General features: G+C 42.4%; 2 pseudogenes; one reads left to right on the top strand and one right to left on the bottom strand.

The window, feature by feature from the left end:
• Nucleotides 1-526: 526 nt before the first annotated feature.
• Nucleotides 527-644, bottom strand: LOC134930477 (5S ribosomal RNA; annotated as a pseudogene).
• A 2641-nt stretch (nt 645-3285) lies between these two features.
• On the top strand, nt 3286-3403 carry LOC134930068 (5S ribosomal RNA; annotated as a pseudogene).
• The last annotated feature ends 17218 nt before the right edge of the window (nt 3404-20621 follow it).

The raw sequence follows: 20621 nt of genomic DNA, 5'->3' as shown, positions 1-20621 counted from the left end.
CCAGAAATAGTTCAGTAAACTAATGGTAAAAAATGGTTCCCGTATAGTACCGGAGCCAAGAGAAAAAAGAAAGACTATGTGTCTTTTCTGGGGCACACTTTTGTTGAAAATGGAATGATGTGTTCTGTTTAAGATATAACTTTTATTATGAACCTTCTTAAAATAATAGCTATGAGGCAAAAAGAGAAAAAAGAGAAATTCTGACAATTAAAGATAACATTATTAATCCAAATACACATCACATGATGTAATTTCAGTTTGGCGTAATGGCTCTATGAACGAAAATATGTATGTGTCTCCAATAATGAAAATTGTGTAAATCTTATCTGTTTATATAAAGTCTTCTTCCTGAAATTATAACAGTATAACATATAGTAAGAATATACCAGGAAAAAAAAATAAAAAATCTACAGTATGATATGTACCAGGCTCCACCCTAATTCCTGACTGTGTCAGGATTTACAAAAAGAAGGGGAAAGATAGAAGAATGTGATTCCGGGTCCTGTGTCCTAGGTTTGGATAAAAATACCTGCAGTACCCGGTATTCCCTGGTGGTCTCCCAACCAGGTACTGACCTGGCCCACAGTGTTTGGCTTCCAAGATCAGACGAGGCTGGGCATACTCAGTATGGTTTGACCGCAGGTAGATATATCACACCTGATGACACCAGGAACTTTGTATCCTAGACTCTGAGAGAAATCCCAAATTTTCTTGTAGAGATCCAAAGTCTCTTGTGATGTTATAAATGCTCCTGAATCTAAAAAAACAGTGATGTCTGGTATTCTCTGATAGTCTCCCAGACCTGAAACTAATGAGGTCTACTTGGTCTCGGCTTCAAAAAAGATCTGTTGAAGTGCCACCTCTTTTCTGTGGTAAACCTTGGGTAGATGAATCACATGTGATAATAGCTGGAAGTCCTATAGAAACCAAGGCAATCGCGGGCTCTGATGTCAAGGTATCAGATGGGGCTCCCCAGGTTTGTAGAAGTCCTGAAGGAATGATGGTGTAGCCCTGCTGTGAAATGGGTATGGTGTGAAGGAAAAAAGGAAGAAAGATATGGAAAAGAGTAACAGAAAGAGAATGAGGGAGAAAAAAAAGGGGGATCAGGTTTGGTAGCACACCACTTCTGCTTTTTGATCATCTGCCTGGGCATCGAATGAAAAAATGAGAGGGTGGTGAGGAACGACACTGATACCGAAAAAAGCTAGAGGAACACTTCTACTGTCCTGTTTTATAACATGATGGTGCTCTGTTAACAAATTGCATTGCAGAGCCACCCAAATTGTTTAAACAGAATGAGAGGGTGTTCCAGAAATCTCATATGATTTGAAAAGTGTTGCTTTAGAAGAAATTGATATTGATCTATAGTGAATCACGTGTTAGATCCAAGATAATACAATGATAAACTCTAATAAGTCACGTGCAATCCAACAATACTAAAAACCGGTCTGCAACCTAATTCAAATGCGCAGTGTATCCAAAGAATCCCCTATTAGGAACCATGGAATCAATAATAGATAGATACTAACAAAATGATAGTGTAACCAGGACCATAAAGCTGCTGTTTGGTAAGTGTGGTATATACCCACTGATAAACATGTTCCCCTAGGTTAATGTAAGAGATATATATGTCTCCCCATTGCTGATATAATTGACAGAAAAAATGTATCAAACAATGCTGGTATATGCATATGATCCCAACAATTCGTTAGTGAGTCTGTCAGAAAAATGAAGAAACAGATTACCCGGGAAACTCAAAACCGATGTGAAGTCAGAGAAACCCAGAGACCTTCTAATCAGTGGAGGGGTAGAATACCCCCACAGGTCGCTGGACGCAGCTTCTAAATGTCCGTGGAGAAGGGTGAGCCTGGCAGGGAGACGCCGGTGTCCGCCGACCGGAAGTTCGGGACCGGAAGTGACGTACGTTTCGCTCAGTGGAGCTTGTTCAATGGATGCCAGGCATCCAGTGAACAAGCTCCACTAAGCGAAACGTACGTCACTTCCGGTTCCGGTGTTCCGAACTTCCGGTCGGTGGACCGCGGACACCTGCGTCTCCCTGCCAGGCTCACCCTTCTCCACGGACATTTAGAAGCTGCGTCCAGCGACCTGTGGGGGTATTCTACCCCTCCACTGATTAGTAGGTCTCTGGGTTTCTCTGACTTCACATCGGTTTTGAGTTTCCCGGGTAATCTGTTTCTTCATTTTTCTGACAGACTCACTAACGAATTGTTGGGATCACATGCATATACCAGCATTGTTTGATACATTTTTTCTGTCAATTATATCAGCAATGGGGAGACATATATATCTCTTACATTAACCTAGGGGAACATGTTTATCAGTGGGTATATACCACACTTACCAAACAGCAGCTTTATGGTCCTGGTCACACTATCATTTTGTTAGTATCTATCTATTATTGATTCCATGGTTCCTAATAGGGGATTCTTTGGATACACTGCGCATTTGAATTAGGTTGCAGACCGTTTTTGAGTATTGTTGGATTGCACGTGACTTATTAGAGTTTATCATTGTATTATCTTGGATCTAACACGTGATTCACTATAGATCAATATCAATTTCTTCTAAAGCAACACTTTTCAAATCATATGAGATTTCTGGAACACTCTCTCATTCTGTTTAAACAATTTGGGTGGCTCTGCAATGCAATTTGTTAACTGAGCACCATCATGTTATAAAACAGGACAGTAGAAGTGTTCCTCTAGCTTTTTTCGGTATCAGTGTCGTTCCTCACCACCCTCTCATTTTTTCATTCGATGCCCAGGCAGATGATCAAAAAGCAGAAGTGGTGTGCTACCAAACCTGATCCCCCTTTTTTTCTCCCTCATTCTCTTTCTGTTACTCTTTTCCATATCTTTCTTCCTTTTTTCCTTCACACCATACCCATTTCACAGCAGGGCTACACCATCATTCCTTCAGGACTTCTACAAACCTGGGGAGCCCCATCTGATACCTTGACATCAGAGCCCGTGATTGCCTTGGTTTCTATAGGACTTCCAGCTATTATCACATGTGATTCATCTACCCAAGGTTTACCACAGAAAAGAGGTGGCACTTCAACAGATCTTTTTTGAAGCCGAGACCAAGTAGACCTCATTAGTTTCAGGTCTGGGAGACTATCAGAGAATACCAGACATCACTGTTTTTCTAGATTCAGGAGCATTTATAACATCACAAGAGACTTTGGATCTCTACAAGAAAATTTGGGATTTCTCTCAGAGTCTAGGATATAAAGTTCCTGGTGTCATCAGGTGTGATATATCTACCTGCGGTCAAACCATACTGAGTATGCCCAACCTCGTCTGATCTTGGAAGCCAAGCACTGTGGGCCAGGTCAGTACCTGGTTGGGAGACCACCAGGGAATACCGGGTACTGCAGGTATTTTTATCCAAACCTAGGACACAGGACCTGGAATCACATTCTTCTATCTTTCCCCTTCTTTTTGTAAATCCTGACACAGTCAGGAATTAGGGTGGAGCCCGGTACATATCATACTGTAGATTTTTTTTTTTCCCTGGTATATTCTTACTATATGTTATACTGTTATAATTTCAGGAAGAAGACTTTATACAAACAGATAAGATTTACACAATTTTCATTATTGGAGACACATACATATTTTCGTTCATAGAGCCATTACGCCAAACTGAAATTACATCATGTGATGTGTATTTGGATTAATAATGTTATCTTTAATTGTCAGAATTTCTCTTTTTTCTCTTTTTGCCTCATAGCTATTATTTTAAGAAGGTTCATAATAAAAGCTATTTCTTAAACAGAACACATCATTCCATTTTCAACAAAAGTGTGCACCAGAAAAGACACATAGGGGGTATATTTACTAAGGTCCCGATTTTGACCGAGATGCCGTTTTTTCTTCAAAGTGTCATCTCGGTAATTTACTAAACTCAAATCACGGCAGTGATGAGGGCATTCGTATTTTTTGGGTAGTCCATGAAAATAATTACGAATGAATACACCATCGGTCAAAACGCGGCTGTTTAAGTATGAATCTCGGTCATTTACTAAGAAGTGCAAAGCAAAAAAAAATAAAACACTGCCGTGAAAAATTACAACTCGTAAAAAAGTGCTAAAAAAAAACAGACCTGCTTTTTTAATCCGTGATTGTATAGGCATGCAGGGATCCATGAGATCCGTGCATGTATATCAGTGGGAAGGGGTGGGAAAGTGGTTATTTTCTTAAAAAAAATTGCGTGGGGTCCCCCCTCCTAAGCATAACCAGCCTCGGGCTCTTTGAGCCGATCCTGGTTGCAGAAATATGGGGAAAAAATTGACAGGGGTTCCCCCATATTTAAGCAACCAGCATCGGGCTCTGCGCCTGGTCCTGGTTCCAAAAATACGGGGGACAAAAAGAGTAGGGTCCCCCGTATTTTTAAAACCAGCACCGGGCTCCACTAGCTGGACAGATAATGCCACAGCCGGGGGTCACTTTTATATAGTGCCCTGCGGCCGTGGCATCAAATATCCAACTAGTCACCCCTGGCCGGGGTACCCTGGGGGAGTGGAGACCCCTTCAATCAAGGGGTCCCCCCCCCAGCCACCCAAGGGCCAGGGGTGAAGCCCGAGGCTGTCCCCCCCATCCAATTGGCTGCGGATGGGGGGCTGATAGCCTTTTGTGAAAATGAAAAGATATTGTTTTTAGTAGCAGTACTACAAGACCCAGCAAGCCTCCCCCGCATGCTGGTACTTGGAGAACCACAAGTACCAGCATGCGGCGGAAAAGCGGGCCCGCTGGTACCTGTAGTACTACTACTAAAAAAATACCCAAAAAAAGACAAGACACACACACCTTGAAAGTAAAGATTTATTACATACATCCACACAAACATACAAACATACTTACCTATGGCCCCACGCAGGTCGGTCCTCTTCTCCAGTAGAATCCAAGGGGTACCTGTTGAATAAATTATACTCACCAGCTCCGGGGTCCCAGGCTCCTCGTAGCATCCATTTGTAATCCACGTACTTGAATAAAATAAAAAAACGGACACCCGAGCCACGCACTGAAAGGGGACCCATGTTTGCACATGGGCCCCCTTTCCACGAATGCCAGAAACCCACTCTGACTTCTGTCTAAGTGGGTTTCTTCAGCCAATCAGGGAGCGCCACGTTGTAGCACCCTCCTGATCGGCTGTGTGCTCCTGTACTGACTGACAGGCAGCACGCGGCAGTGTTACAATGTAGCGCCTATGCGCTCCATTGTAACCAATGGTGGGAACTTTCTGCCCTGCGGTTGACCGAAAGTGACCTCACCGCTGAGCAGAAAGTTCCCACCATTGGTTACAATGGAGCGCATAGGCGCTACATTGTAACACTGCCGTGTGCCGCCTGTCAGTCAGTACAGGAGCACACAGCCGATCAGGAGGGTGCTACAACGTGGCGCTCCCTGATTGGCTGAAGAAACCCACTTAGACAGAAGTCAGAGTGGGTTTCTGGCAGTCGGGGAAAGGGGACCCATGTGCAAACATGGGTCCCCTTTCAGTGCGTGGCTCGGGTGTCCGTTTTTTTATTTTATTCAAGTACGTGGATTACAAATGGATGCTACGAGGAGCCTGGGACCCTGGAGCTGGTGAGTATAATTTATTCAACAGGTACCCCTTGGATTCTACTGGAGAAGAGGACCGACCTGCGTGGGGCCATAGGTAAGTATGTTTGTGTGGATGTATGTAATAAATCTTTACTTTCAAGGTGTGTGTGTCTTGTCTTTTTTTGGGTATTTTTTTAGTGGTAGTACTACAGGTACCAGCGGGCCCGTTTTTCCGCCGCATGCTGGTACTTGTGGTTCTCCAAGTACCAGCATGCGGGGGAGGCTTGCTGGGCCTTGTAGTACTGCTACTAAAAACAATATCTTTTCATTTTCACAAAAGGCTATCAGCCCCCCATCCGCAGCCAATTGGATGGGGGGGACAGCCTCGGGCTTCACCCCTGGCCCTTGGGTGGCTGGGGGGGGGGACCCCTTGATTGAAGGGGTCCCCACTCCCCCAGGGTACCCCGGCCAGGGGTGACTAGTTGGATATTTGATGCCACGGCCGCAGGGCACTATATAAAAGTGACCCCCGGCTGTGGCATTATCTGTCCAGCTAGTGGAGCCCGGTGCTGGTTTTAAAAATACGGGGGACCCCTACTCTTTTTGTCCCCCGTATTTTTGGAACCAGGACCAGGCGCAGAGCCCGATGCTGGTTGCTTAAATATGGGGGAACCCCTGTCAATTTTTTCCCCATATTTCTGCAACCAGGATCGGCTCAAAGAGCCCGAGGCTGGTTATGCTTAGGAGGGGGGACCCCACGCATTTTTTTTCTCCGTTTTACAGTGTTTATTTAAAAAAAAAAAAAAAAAATGAACCCCAGCACGGATCACACAGATCCGGCCGAGATTCATTTTGAAAAAGTCGGCAGTGTTTTGCTAATCACTGCCGTAAAAAAGGTTAAAAAAACACGAATGACATCGACATCGGAACAAATGAAAAATCCGAATACGACAGCTTAGTAAATTAGTCGTAATAAATTTAAAAAGTTGCAGTTTTACACTTTCGATGTCATTCGTGATTGAACTTTGACCTTTTTCCGAAAATTACGAATGTTAGTAAATATACCCCATAGTCTTTCTTTTTTCTCTTGGCTCCGGTACTATACGGGAACCATTTTTTACCCCACTATATCCACCAGGGCAAGGGAGCATAGGTCGGATTTACTAAAATCTGTTATAGGCTCCACAGTACCCGGTGGTGAGAATCTGACCTGTAGCCCCTCCCCCAGCTCCGGGCGCCATCTACTGCTGGTGTTCCTGCCCTGGAGCTGCATTTCACTCTCCCTCACTCTCTGACTGAGATTTTGACGCCATCTTCACTACTAGCTGGGCTGATCTCCGGGGCTGCAGAGCACTATCTCCTCTGTAAAACCGCCTGTCTGATCAGCGCTGTGTTTTTACAGACACTTAAGTATTCTACATGTCATTTTAGACAGTGTTAGTTAAGAACAAGTGTACTGCTATCTGAATATTTGGTACAAGTATTCTGTGATATACATCCGGTATCTACTGTGCACTATTATATCTATACTCATACATACACACGAATATATAACACCACAGCACTCGCCACCCCAGAAGCGGGGCACACAAGTGCACTCACTACTCATAGGGTGGGGTGCACATAACCTTGACACTCACCACCCCAGAAGCAGGGTACACAAATGCACTTACCACTCATAGGGTGGGGTGCATGTAGCCCATGACCACATCACTCAAATACATACAAACAGAAAACCCAACACTCACCATAGCAAGCTCACTTATCCTCAACACATCAATAAATAAATTATGGGGGTTTAGTTAGTGAATTGGCCAATGCACAAAAGCCTGCAAACCGATCGCCAAGCTACCCCACCTTCATGCAGGTCCTACACTATCACTGAGTCTTAAAACCTGGCAATTGTTTCACACATAATATAACTGCAAATATGCCTACTTGGTTTAATGTGCACCTGACAAATACTTTATGGCTTTTAAAGGTACACCAGTCACCTGACACTGGCTGATAAATTACTAAGGAACAGCTGACACAGGTTAGGGATAATAGAGTCTACATAGGGGTGCATGAGAAAGCTAGTGGTCACAGTTAATGAGTTATATGTAAATTACTAGTCCAGTGCAGTTTTATTGTTTATATGTTATAACTTCTGCATTGTACATGTGACTGAGTGTGCCTGTAGCTGTTGTGTGGGATTCCATTCTCCTGTATCACATATTGCTATCACTATATTCTGTACACTGAGGGGCTAGGTGCGTCAGGGTCCCGTATATATATATATATATATATATACATTATATATCTATCAAAAACGAGGCGGCCCTCAGAGATTTGTTGAAAAGCAAACAGGTGTGTATTCAAATCATCACATCAACATTTCAGGGAACGGATCCCCTTCATTGTGATGAACAAACAGTGCAGAAAGTGAAATATATATAGACAAACTCACCCAAGCAGACTTCCCACTGCACATCACCGCAGTCCCACCATCCCTGGCTGATTGGTTCTAAATTGGAGTGGGAGAAGGGACCTTCAGACGTCACTAGAGGAGGAGATACGTCACCAGGGGGAGGAGCTACGGCCGAACAGGGTACCCGAAAAGTACCCTTGCGGGCTCGCTACGCTTGCCACCTGATTACTAAAGGTAATAGTTGGTGGCGTGGATAGTAGAGGAACGATCCCGCTGGCCTAGCTCCTCCCCCTTGTGTCGTGGCTTTTCCCCCTGAGGTAAAAGGTCCCTTATGCCACTTGAATCTAGCATCTACCATCCCTGACTCCGTCTCCCTCACTTCCGGGTATGTCACTTCATGCGGAAGTAACAAAACGGGTCCCTGGCTGGTAACCACGGTGATGCTGTAAACAAAACAGAGGATCATCAAGGGAACCAATAATCAGCACTCCGTGACAGAAATTTCCAAGACATTGGGGGAGATTCAATTGTTTGAAAAGTCAGTTGGGAGTCTGTTTTTTCCTATCTAATAGAAAGGAAAAAACACGCAGCCAACTTTTTAAACATTTGAATTCCCCCCATTATGTCTTATTCTATATTATAATTCATCAAAAAAAGCTTAATTAGAGTTAGACCCACTCTGGGGATAGAAAGTGCATCTAGTGTTTGTGGAAGCCACCTAAGGTAAAATTTATAAAGTGGCTCTGTGTACAGTGCATTAAAAGCGCTGATTCATATCCACATGAAAATTCCTCCTTAGTGCATTACCAAATGACATAAAAAGCACCTAGTGACATAAAGTTAAACAAGAGAGAACATATAAACATTACACAGATGTACTGACAAGGCATAAAAACAATAAAACTGCACAGCTTTCTACAAAACAGCAGTACATTTAGTAACAGCACCACTTAGTGTGAAAACTGTTGTTCATTATAAATCAACAGTCATTACTTTCAGATTGATAAACATACATTTTCGCCGTTTAAAGGAAGTGGCTAAGGCCCAGTGTCTCATTCAGCCCTTTTGGTCATAGAGTATCCAATCTATGGAGCCATTTAGATTCTAATTGGAGTAATCTTTTGGCTCTATTACCACCACCCCCCCCCCCACCCCCGTATGGCTTCAGACACTTGATCTACAATACGATATTTTAAAGTGGCCATATTATGTTTCCATAACACAAAATGCCGTGCCACTGGTTGTTCACTGTTGCCCGTTTCTATGGCAGCACGAATGGCCTGCCGGTGCTGTGCCATACAGAATTTAAACTGGCACGCCGTCTTGCCCACATAATATAGCCCACATGATCATCTGATCACATAGACCACAAACTTGGAGTGACAGGATAAAGGCCAGTTAATTGTATATTTTTTAGCCGAGTGAGGGTGCAGAATAACATCACTAGCTGACATATATGTGCATGTAGTGCACCTTATACACTTGAAACAGCCATTGCCACAACTTAAAAAGTGTTTGGGGGCTCGATTTTTAAATTTACTCAGGTCTGTTTTCACGACCTGGTCTTTAATGTTTCTTCCCCGTCTGTAGCTGGGCATAATGGCTGTATCCTTCAGCATTTTTAACTCAGGGTCAGAGGTAATTACAGGCCACAGGGCTTTTGCCTTTTTGCTGGTGTACCTACTTTTACTATCGTAAGTATTAACCCATGGTGTTTTCTCCCGTGTCTTTCTACTAGACTCTTTGGGGTATATTTACTAAGCTCCCGATTTTGACCGAGATGCCGTTTTTTCATCAAAGTGTCATCTCGGTCAATCTCGGTCATTTACTAAACACTAATCACGGCAGTGATGAGGGCATTCGTAATTTTTTGCTAGTTCAGGTAAAAAATTACGAATGAATACACCATCGGTCAAATTACGCCTGTTTAGATACGAATCTCGGTCATTTACTAAGCAAAAAAACACAAAACACTGCCGTGAAAAATTACAATTCGCAAAAAAGTCCTAAAAAAAAACAGACCTGCTTTTTTTATTCGTGATTTGAGATGCATGCAGGGATCCATGAGATCCGTGCATGTATATCAATGGGAAGGGGTGGGAAAGTGTTTTTTGTTGTTAAAAAAAATTGCGTGGGGTCCCCCCTCCTAAGCATAACCAGCCTCGGGCTCTTTGAGCCGATCCTGGTTGCAGAAATATGGGGAAAAAAATGACAGGGGTTCCCCCATATTTAAGCAACCAGCATCGGGCTCTGCGCCTGGTCCTGGTCCCAAAAATACGGGGGACAAAAAGAGTAGGGGTCCCCCGTATTTTTAAAACCAGCACCGGGCTCCACTAGCTGGACAGATAATGCCACAGCCGGGGGTCACTTTTATACTGCGCCCTGCGGCCGTGGCATCAAAAATCCAACTAGTCACCCCTGGCCGGGGTACCCTGGGGGAGTGAGGACCCCTTCAATCAAGGGGTCCCCCCCCCCCCAGCCACCCAAGGGCCAGGGGTGAAGCCCGAGGCTGTCCCCCCCCCATCCAATGGGCTGCGGATGGGAGGGCTGATAGCCTTTGTTGAAAAATAAAAGATATTGTTTTTAGTAGCAGTACTACAAGTCCCAGCAAGCCTCCCCCGCATGCTGGTACTTGGAGAACCACAAGTACCAGCATGCGGCGGAAAAACTGGCCCGCTGGTACCTGTAGTACTATTACTAAAAAAATACCCAAAAAAACACAAGACACACACACCGTGAAAGTATAATTTTATTACATACACACATACATACATACATACTTACCTTAAGTTCCCACGCAGGTCGGTCCTCTTGTCCAGTAGAATCCAAGGGGTACCTGTTGAAAAAATTATACTCACGAGATCCAGTGGTCCAGGCTCCTCGGCAAATCCAGGGTTAATCCACGTACTTGAATAAAATAAAAAAACGCTGTCACGACCACGAACTGAAAGGTGACCCATGTTTGCACATGGGTCACCTTGCCCCGAATGCCAGAAACCCACTTTGCCTTCTGGCTAAGTGGGTTTCTTCAGCCAATCAGGGAGTGCCACGTTGTAGCACTCTCCTGATCAGCTGTGTGGTCCTGTCCTCACTGACAGGCAGCACACGGCAGTGTTACAATGTAGCGCCTATGCGCTACATTGTAACCAATGATGGGAACTTTCTGCTCAGCGGTGACGTCACTTTAGGTCAACCGCAGGGCAGAAAGTTCCCATCATTGGTTACAATGTAGCGCATAGGCGCTACATTGTAACACTGCCGCGTGCTGCCTGTCAGTGAAGACAGGAGCACACAGCTGATCAGGAGAGTGCTACAACGTGGCACTCCCTGATTGGCTGAAGAAACCCACTTAGCCAGAAGGCAAAGTGGGTTTCTGGCATTCGGGGCAAGGTGACCCATGTGCAAACATGGGTCACCTTTCAGTTCGTGGTCGTGACAGCGTTTTTTTTATTTTATTCAAGTACGTGGATTAACCCTGGATTTGCCGAGGAGCCTGGACCACTGGATCTCGTGAGTATAATTTTTTCAACAGGTACCCCTTGGATTCTACTGGAGAAGAGGACCGACCTGCGTGGGAACTTAAGGTAAGTATGTATGTATGTGTGTATGTATTTAATAAAATTATACTTTCACGGTGTGTGTGTCTTGTGTTTTTTTGGGTATTTTTTTAGTAATAGTACTACAGGTACCAGCGGGCCAGTTTTTCCGCCGCATGCTGGTACTTGTGGTTCTCCAAGTACCAGCATGCGGGGGAGGCTTGCTGGGACTTGTAGTACTGCTACTAAAAACAATATATTTTATTTTACAACAAAGGCTATCAGCCCTCCCATCTGCAGCCCATTGGATGGGGGGGGACAGCCTCGGGCTTCACCCCTGGCCCTTGGGTGGCTGGGGGGGGGGGGACCCCTTGATTGAGGGGGTCCCCACTCCCCCAGAGTACCCCGGCCAGGGGTGACTAGTTGGATTTTTGATGCCACGGCCGCAGGGCACTATATAAAAGTGACCCCCGGCTGTGGCATTATCTGTCCAGCTAGTGGAGCCCGGTGCTGGTTTTAAAAATACGGGGGACCCCTACTCTTTTTGTCCCCCGTATTTTTGGGACCAGGACCAGGCGCAGAGCCCGATGCTGGTTGCTTAAATATGGGGGAACCCCTGTCATTTTTTTCCACATATTTCTGCAACCAGGATCGGCTCAAAGAGCCCGAGGCTGGTTATGCTTAGGAGGGGGGACCCCACGCATTTTTTTTTTAAAAATTACATTGTTTACTTTAAAAAAAAAAAAACCCCAGCACGGATCACACAAATCCGGCCGAGATTGATTGTAAAAAAAAACGGCAGTGTTTTGCTAATCACTGCCGTTAAATTAGGTAAAAAAACACGAATGACATCGACATCGGAAGCAAAGAAAAACACGAATACGACAGCTTAGTAAATTAGTCGTAATCCATTCAAAAAGTTGCAGTTTTACACTGTCGATGTCATTCGTGATTGAACTTTGACCTTTTTTCGGAAATTACGAATCTTAGTAAATAAACCCCTTTGAGTATCAAATCTGTTCTCTCTTGTGTCATGGCCTTAGCTCTGGCTGTTTTTAGTAGGGCCGCTGGATACCCTCTGGCCACAGATTTGTTCTCCATAATATCCAATTGTGTTTTCAGATTGGATGCCTCACTTGTGATTCTACATACTCTCAGAAACTGGGAGTATGATAGACCTTTAATCGAGGGAGTGGGGTGGAAGCTGTCATGCTGCAGGATCATATTCCGTTACTGTTAGGGTCTCCTGCTCTGTGCTGCCACGTCGTCATGGCAACCGGGAGACAAGTGCTAGCGGAGTAACCTGAGCGTAGCTGATACTCCGGTTCGGGTCTTTTGCTGTGCAGTGGTTACAGGCTCTGTGCACGGCAGGGGATCCGGTGCTGGTTTTTGTGCTCACAGTCTGTGAGGTCTGAGTGGGGCGTGGACAGCACCTGCTATATAAACCCTCTTCTCAGGTTAGGCAGATGCTGCTGAATCTTTGTTGGTTAGTCAGTTCCTGAAAGCTAGCTAGTACTGTGTAAACTTTGTATTTGTTTGTTGCTTACTGCAAATAGGCCTTGGGATTTGGTATTACACTCTGCCAATCCAGACCTAGCAGTAAGACTGGAGTCAGTCGTTTAACCTGCTGGGGTTCTTTTGCTACTCTGTGAGCCTAGCAGGTTTGCGGCTGTATTCTCAGACTTGCCTGCCAAAATCCTTTCTCACTGTGCAGGGTGTTCGGGTGTCAGTTTGGTGGCAGTGAGCTGAACCAGTGCACTGCAAGTGAGGACTAGGATTGTGGAGACTCTCCTTGTGTCTATTATTCCATCTCTGACCAAGGAGTTTACTGCCACACCCGTTGGTAACCCTTTAGGGTTTTGCTGTTGCCCTTAGCAACAGCATTTCGGGTTCTCTACGTATTAAATCACAACATCTCACTTCTTTCCATCTGAGCATTCATAATACTAGGGAGACACCCAGTTTCTTAGCCTTTGGGCTTCTCTGTTCACTTTGTGTTTATTTTGTTACCCTATCACCTTCTATGTATGTAATGTCATATTCCCCAGTCTGTCTGTGAGTTCATTTGTTTTGCATCCCTCTCCGTTCAGACACCAGTACATTCCTGCTGGCACTGGTGTGCATAACATATTCAGCAGCCTAATACTCCTGTTGAAATTTTGTGGGAATATGGAGCATACCCCTCAAAATACTTTGCAACAGGTGGTCGATCAGGTGCAGGTCCTGACTCGACAATTTAATGATTTGTCCATTAAAATGCACACCTCGCAGGCCGCTGGCGGAGCTCCCGCAGCAGTAGTGCCTTCAGGGGTAAGGAGCCGAAAGTAAATCTCCCGGATCGTTTTTCTGGAGATCGCTCGCAGTTCTTTTGTTTCAAGGAGAGCTGCAAGCTATATTTCCAGCTTAGGCCTCAGTCTTCTGGGTCGGAGATTCAGCGGGTGGGCATAGTGATTTCCTTGCTACAAGGAGACCCACAGGTCTGGGCATATGGGTTGCAGCCTGACTGTCCGTCGCTTAAAAGTGTTGATGTTTTTTTTACGGCACTGGGCATGTTGTATGATGACCCTGACAAGACGGCCTCAGCCGAGGCTCAGATTTCGATCCTTAAGCAAGGGCGAAGGCCAGTTGAGGTTTATTGTACGGAGTTTCGGAGGTTGGCCCATGATACCCAGTGGAATGACTCTAGAGAGAGACACCAAGGTCCAAAGGATAATGCACAAGCACTTATTAATAATTAGTGATAGATTATAGAAAAAAACAACCATTGAAAAAATTACTTGACCCAAAAGAAAGGGCCCAAAAATAACAACAGGTTGGAGGTGCGCCACTAAGCTGAGGTTGCAATGTATTTCTAGAGATGATCAATGCAGACCACTAGTGGGTACTACATTAAACAAAGAAGCTTAATGTGTGGCGCACTCTTTTATGTAATATTAATTGATTTTAAAATATAACTTTTATTTCATTTGTTAAAATAAATCTCTATGTCCAGGCATGTGAATGTATGTAATAGCCTGAGAGTAGAACTACAAATAATGATTGCCTCTATTTTCAATATTCAAATACTGGTAAAATTCCAGAATTGATATGGGCAGTTAATTTACACTAATGTTATCAAACCAAGTGATATATTTATGAAAACCTATATATTTTTTTATGCTGATGGCTATCATTTATGTCTATTAGCATAATTGATTCAGTCAAAAAATATGTGTATAACTGTTTGCGTATTAGACCTAATTAGGTCGTAAAGCTGCAATAATATAGAGAAAATATTATCCCCTTGAAGGTATTAGGGGCTGCCCTCAGCTAAATGCAAAGAAATGTGTTTAGACTTCAAAATTATGATATGTAACATGTGTACATACTGTCTACCAGTCTATTTATCCAGACTGTAGTGGTCGTACATATGTAGATTTATTGCATTTTGTATCTGCAGTCGCAGCCCAGAAAAAGAGGGAATAATGAGAACAGAAAATATATAAACTGTCTCATATGTACAATTGGTCAATTGGTATAATCATTGATTCTCTCCATAATATTTCTTATGTATCCCCTCATATTGCATTTTGTGTCTGCAGTCGCAGCCCAGAAAAAGAGGGAATAATGAGAATCCCTTAAGAGATTCACTGAACAAGATCAGGAAATGATCTCAATCCTGCAGGAGCTTACCTCAGAAAATACCCCGAGAGAAATTCAGGACAGGGGTAGAATTGCCTGCAAGAAGAAATCAACTTTTTTCCCCCAGGATCAGATTTGTCCGGAAGTAAGGATATTTATGAACATGGTCAGCAAGGATCTAGATACGATACAGAAAAGTAAGCATATATACAATGACAACCTCACAAAAGGGGAAAGAAGAGCTCTTAATGAAATCCAGAAATGGGAAGATGTAGTGGTGAAGCCATCCGATAAGGAGGGCAACGTTGTCTTATGGCCAAAGGAGATGTATGTCCAAGAGGCCATGAGGCAGCTGAATGACCCTCTATGTTATGTTAAGACACTGTTTAATCCCACTGACAACTGTAAATTAGCCCTCGATCGACTCATTACAAGAGCTCTGAAAGATGATGTGATTACGAAGCAGGAATTTGAATTCCTGAGGGTTGATCATCCTAGGACTCCCACCTTTTATCTCCTGCCCAAGGTGCATAAAAATCTAAGTAACCCCCCAGGCAGACCGATTGTATCGGGTATAGGGGGCGTGTCAGAGAAGGCTAGCATCTTCATAGACACCCACTTGCGTAAGCATGTGACTGCTTTGCCCTCATACACACGAGATACAGGTGATGTCATTGCCAAATTACATGATGTCAAACTGGAAGACAACTACATCTTGGTGGGTCTTGATGTGGAATCTCTGTACAGCAGTATTGACCATGCAAAGGGTCTAGCAGCGGTGGATTACTTCCTTAAAATTGAAGGCCCTAGTGAATTCAACTCCTTTCTGCTGCGTCTGTTACATTTTGTTCTTCATAAGAACATATTTACCTTTGCTGACATGTTCTTTACTCAAATACGTGGTACAGCGATGGACGCAGCTTGCGCACCTACATATGCCAATTTGTACTTGGGATGGTGGGAGAAGGAGATGGTATTCAGTGAAGTTAATGAACCATTTACCAGCAGAATAATCACCTGGATGCGCTACATCGACGATATTTTTGTCATATGGGAAGGAGATGAGAAACCATTGAAGGAATTTATCCAACAACTTAATAACAATGATTTGAATCTCAAACTCACTTATGAGATGAGTAAGGAATCTATTCCGTTTCTGGACCTCAGAATTTACAAGGACAAGAATGGTATGTTGGCAACTGAGCTCTATAGAAAGGACACGGCTACTAACAGTCTATTACTTAGCACCAGCTCTCACTTACCAGCCACAGTTCAAAATATACCCAGGGGCGAGTTCTTGAGACTCAGACGGAACTGCTCAGATGATGAGGTATATAAAATAAAGAGCAAAGAACTTATAGGCAGATTGAGAGAGAGAGGATACAGCATGAGATGTATCAAGAAAGCCAATAGAGCCCTTTCCCACACCGATAGGCAATCACTCATCTTACAGGAAAGCAAGAGATCGATACAGCTGAAGGAAACAACAAAGAAAAAAACCTGAGATACGGTTTGTGGGTGATTTTTGCCAAGAGTGGAAGGAGATAAGGGGGATAATTAACAAACATTGGCCTCTACTGCTTAATGACTCCGATCTGGCGAACAATCTGGGTCCAATGGTATCCATGAGCTGGAAAAAAATCGCCTAATATCAGAGATAAGCTAGTTAAGAGTCACTTTTGTCGGTATCCAAGACGAGAAGACAAAATTAAAGGTACATATCCATGTGGATCCTGCACAGTGTGTGCACATGTTGAAACAAGACCAAACATTTTGGACAGAGATGGGAAGGAACTAAAAATGTATGAATTCTCAAACTGTCAAACTACGAATGTCATCTATTGTATTCAATGTCCTTGCAAAATGTTATATGTGGGAATGACTACTCGAATGGTCAAAACCCGCATTTTGGAACACATGAGCAATATCAGAAACGTTGAAACCGACTTAATGAGATTCAGACAGGTTACATCGGTAGCAAGACACTTTCATCGAGAACACTCGAAATCCTCACATGTACTCAAGTTTTGCTGCCTTGAAAGATTGCGGATGGGTATCAGGGGAGGTGATTCTACCAGAGAACTGCAGAAATTGGAGAGTAAATGGATCTTCAAGTTGGATACAATGACACCTAAAGGCCTAAATGAAAATATCAATTATGGGGCCTTCCTTCCTACATAATATATGATTTCAGAAATTATGATACTTCCTTCCCCTCTCGGAATGAATACACCATCATTCATTTCATATGGGTATCCTTTTTCCTTTCCCTTTCCACTTTTTCATTTCCTCTCCCTCTTATATATATATTTTTTATATCTTTTATATTTTTTATTTTTTTTATTTATTATATATTTTTCTATATATATTTTTTATATATATATTTTTTCTCTTTCTCTTTCTTTTTCCTACTTCCTTGGGAGTCATGTTTCTGTTTTAATTAATGTCAAGCAATGATATCAAAGCTGTATTCATATTCCAGCCTATGTTCCTTCCCTCTATTAACATTAACATAATCTAAAACCTCTCCTATTGGATACATAGATGTATGTCTCCAAAATCCCCTGCCCTCTCTACATTAGGGGTATAATGAGATAGTAATACATATTTCTATGTTAACGCTGTAACTTCCTTATCATATGGCTTTACTAAATTGTCAATATGTACTGCTATAACCAGCATCATAACCCCCTTATTAATTTCAATTTATATGATAAAAAGAACATATATGTGTATCATCACATTTGTTATACATTCTCTCTAAGATTGCTTATAGCTATGGACAATATAATTCATACATCCATGGTTTTTTATTTATTATTAATTATATTTTATTTATATTAGCTTTTATATATTTTGGTTAATTATCATGCGTCACTTCTAACACTGTTTTATTTAACATTATGCACTTTTCATGTAACTTTATATGCTATTCTCCTTTAATTGAATAGATAATATAAATATAATATATACACATGTGTGCACATATAATAACACTGTTTCACTAAAACTCTACACTTTTTCTGTGTAATTTTATGTGTTTTTCTGAATTTTAGTTTAAAACATAATATAAATACACTACTTATACTATTATACACGCATGAGTGTATATTAGTCACGAATAGATATTGCTTCTTTTAATATATTCTTTTCGAGCACAAATACATCACACAATAATTAGCTAAATCAATGTCAGAATTATGAATAGTTTCCTCTGGCAGCTTACAGGCATATGCTTAGTTGCCATCTTGAACGAGATTTTTGTCTGTATACACTATTTAAAATATTGGTCTTATTTCATAATCGCAACATTTCGGTTCTTATCTATTTAATACTCTCATTCACTTAATAATTAACTACTTAAAGCCATCTTATTAATCTTGAATATATAGGAACAAACCGCACATATAATGGGATGACTTGATATTTTACACAATCCTGTCTCATACCAATATGTTTGATACATTAGTAGGACATATAAGAAAAATGTTTATATTGGGAGATATGTATCCACATATTTGTCTTATATATATGCAGGAGTTAACTTATGTATATCAATATTTTTGTTAATACTGATACGACGGTACCCTGGATCGGGTCGTTGTATAATATATAAAAAATTTCTATAGATACGCTGTATATCCACATTAATCAGTATAACATGGCTAATTATAAATTAATGGGAGTACACAGAAAGGGGTGCTTTGGAAGCAGTTTCCATGCCATATGAATAGATGAGGTATAGCGTTGGGGTATATAAATCACTGCTGTCTAACTATGGAGGGAGAAGGGGTCTTTTTGTAGGGATATATGCGTCTTAATAGGATGTCAATTTAACATAGGGATTCAATTTATCAATAAAAGAAAATCAGGTGTCAATAGAAAGACACAATTCAATGACAATTTTATAATTATCCCAAATATCTAGGTATCATAGGAGGTTCTAGTTATGATACAACATATCTTGTTAGATTATGTGATAAATATGACTAGATTGTGTCTTTATCAGTATGAGCAACGTAGCATTACAATGATATATAATCAGCAAGTAAATATTATCAATTATGTTTATTAATCAATTGAACCATGCACAGTACTTGCTATAAATACCATCCATCCCCTATTGTCGTCACTGATGTGATCAAGCAATATGTGAAACGTACGTCATCGACAATTGACACTAGCAGCAGGTCGTGGACGCTGATCAAACGGAAGCACGGGAAATTATACCAGATCCGGCGATCACGTCCTGCAGCAGCTCCAGCACGAAGATTAATAGCGGGGCACGAGCATATGGAGTAAACGGAGGAGCGGTTATTACATCTGACCCGGCGCCCGGCTCCCGCGAGCGGCTATCCGCTATATCGACAATTGACACTAGCAGCAGGTCGTGGACGCTGATCAAACGGAAGCACGGGAAATTATACCCGATCCGGCGATCACGTCCTGCGGCAGTTCCAGCACGAAGATTAATAGCGGGGCACGAACATATGGAGTAAACGGAGGAGCGGTTATTACATCTGACCCGGCGCCCGGCTCCCGGCTCCCGCGAGCGGCTATCCGCTATTTCACGGAGATCTGATCTGACACAGTGACAACAGACCCTGAACAGAAACAGGTATTCAGAGCCGTTCTCTCATCCACTGCTGAGCACTTACGGGGCCCCCCTGCAATGTGATTCACAACAGGGGAGGAGGTTTGCAAAGCGTGGACAGTAGAAGCGGCTCGCACTATTCTGTCTTTTCTGTCTCCGGGTGGATGGGTTTCCCCGACTCTCATTGTTTCCATTCACTGCCAAGGTACTAACCACGGCACATGGAACAACAGCAGAGAGGGAAACCGTCGGTATACACCTGAGACCCTATATATCTCTCAGCTATAATATCTATCTATTAAGAAATATTCTGTTCATAAGGATTTGGAAGTAGCAATTATACCAGCTACTAATAGTATGATTATTTCTACATATCCAATGTGTCCTTTAGAAAATCATAAGATTTGGATAGCTTGATTAGATGATATAAAAAGTATATAAAATCTTGGAGGGTATCATCTCAAGAAATGCTCTACATGGAATATTATATAGTCTCAGTATTTAGAGACGGTCTGTGAATTGAGTCACTGAAACTATTCTATCAATCAGAGATGGAAAATGTTGCTGTTTGTTTTTTTTCATTTAACAAAGGATACCTCTAATATGTGGTGACTGCTACTGTTTAAACCTGAGGGGATACATAAGAAATATTATGGAGAGAATCAATGATTATACCAATTGACCAATTGTACATATGAGACAGTTTATATATTTTCTGTTCTCATTATTCCCTCTTTTTCTGGGCTGCGACTGCAGACACAAAATGCAATATGAGGGGATACATAAGAAATATTATGGAGAGAATCAATGATTATACCAATTGACCAATTGTACATATGAGACAGTTTATATATTTTCTGTTCTCATTATTCCCTCTTTTTCTGGGCTGC

The sequence above is a fragment of the Pseudophryne corroboree genome, chromosome 5, assembly GCF_028390025.1.
Source record: "Pseudophryne corroboree isolate aPseCor3 chromosome 5, aPseCor3.hap2, whole genome shotgun sequence".
Classification (NCBI taxonomy): domain Eukaryota; kingdom Metazoa; phylum Chordata; class Amphibia; order Anura; family Myobatrachidae; genus Pseudophryne; species Pseudophryne corroboree.
The sequence above is the reverse complement of the archived record's forward strand: the minus strand, read 5'-3'. Positions and strand labels throughout refer to the sequence as shown.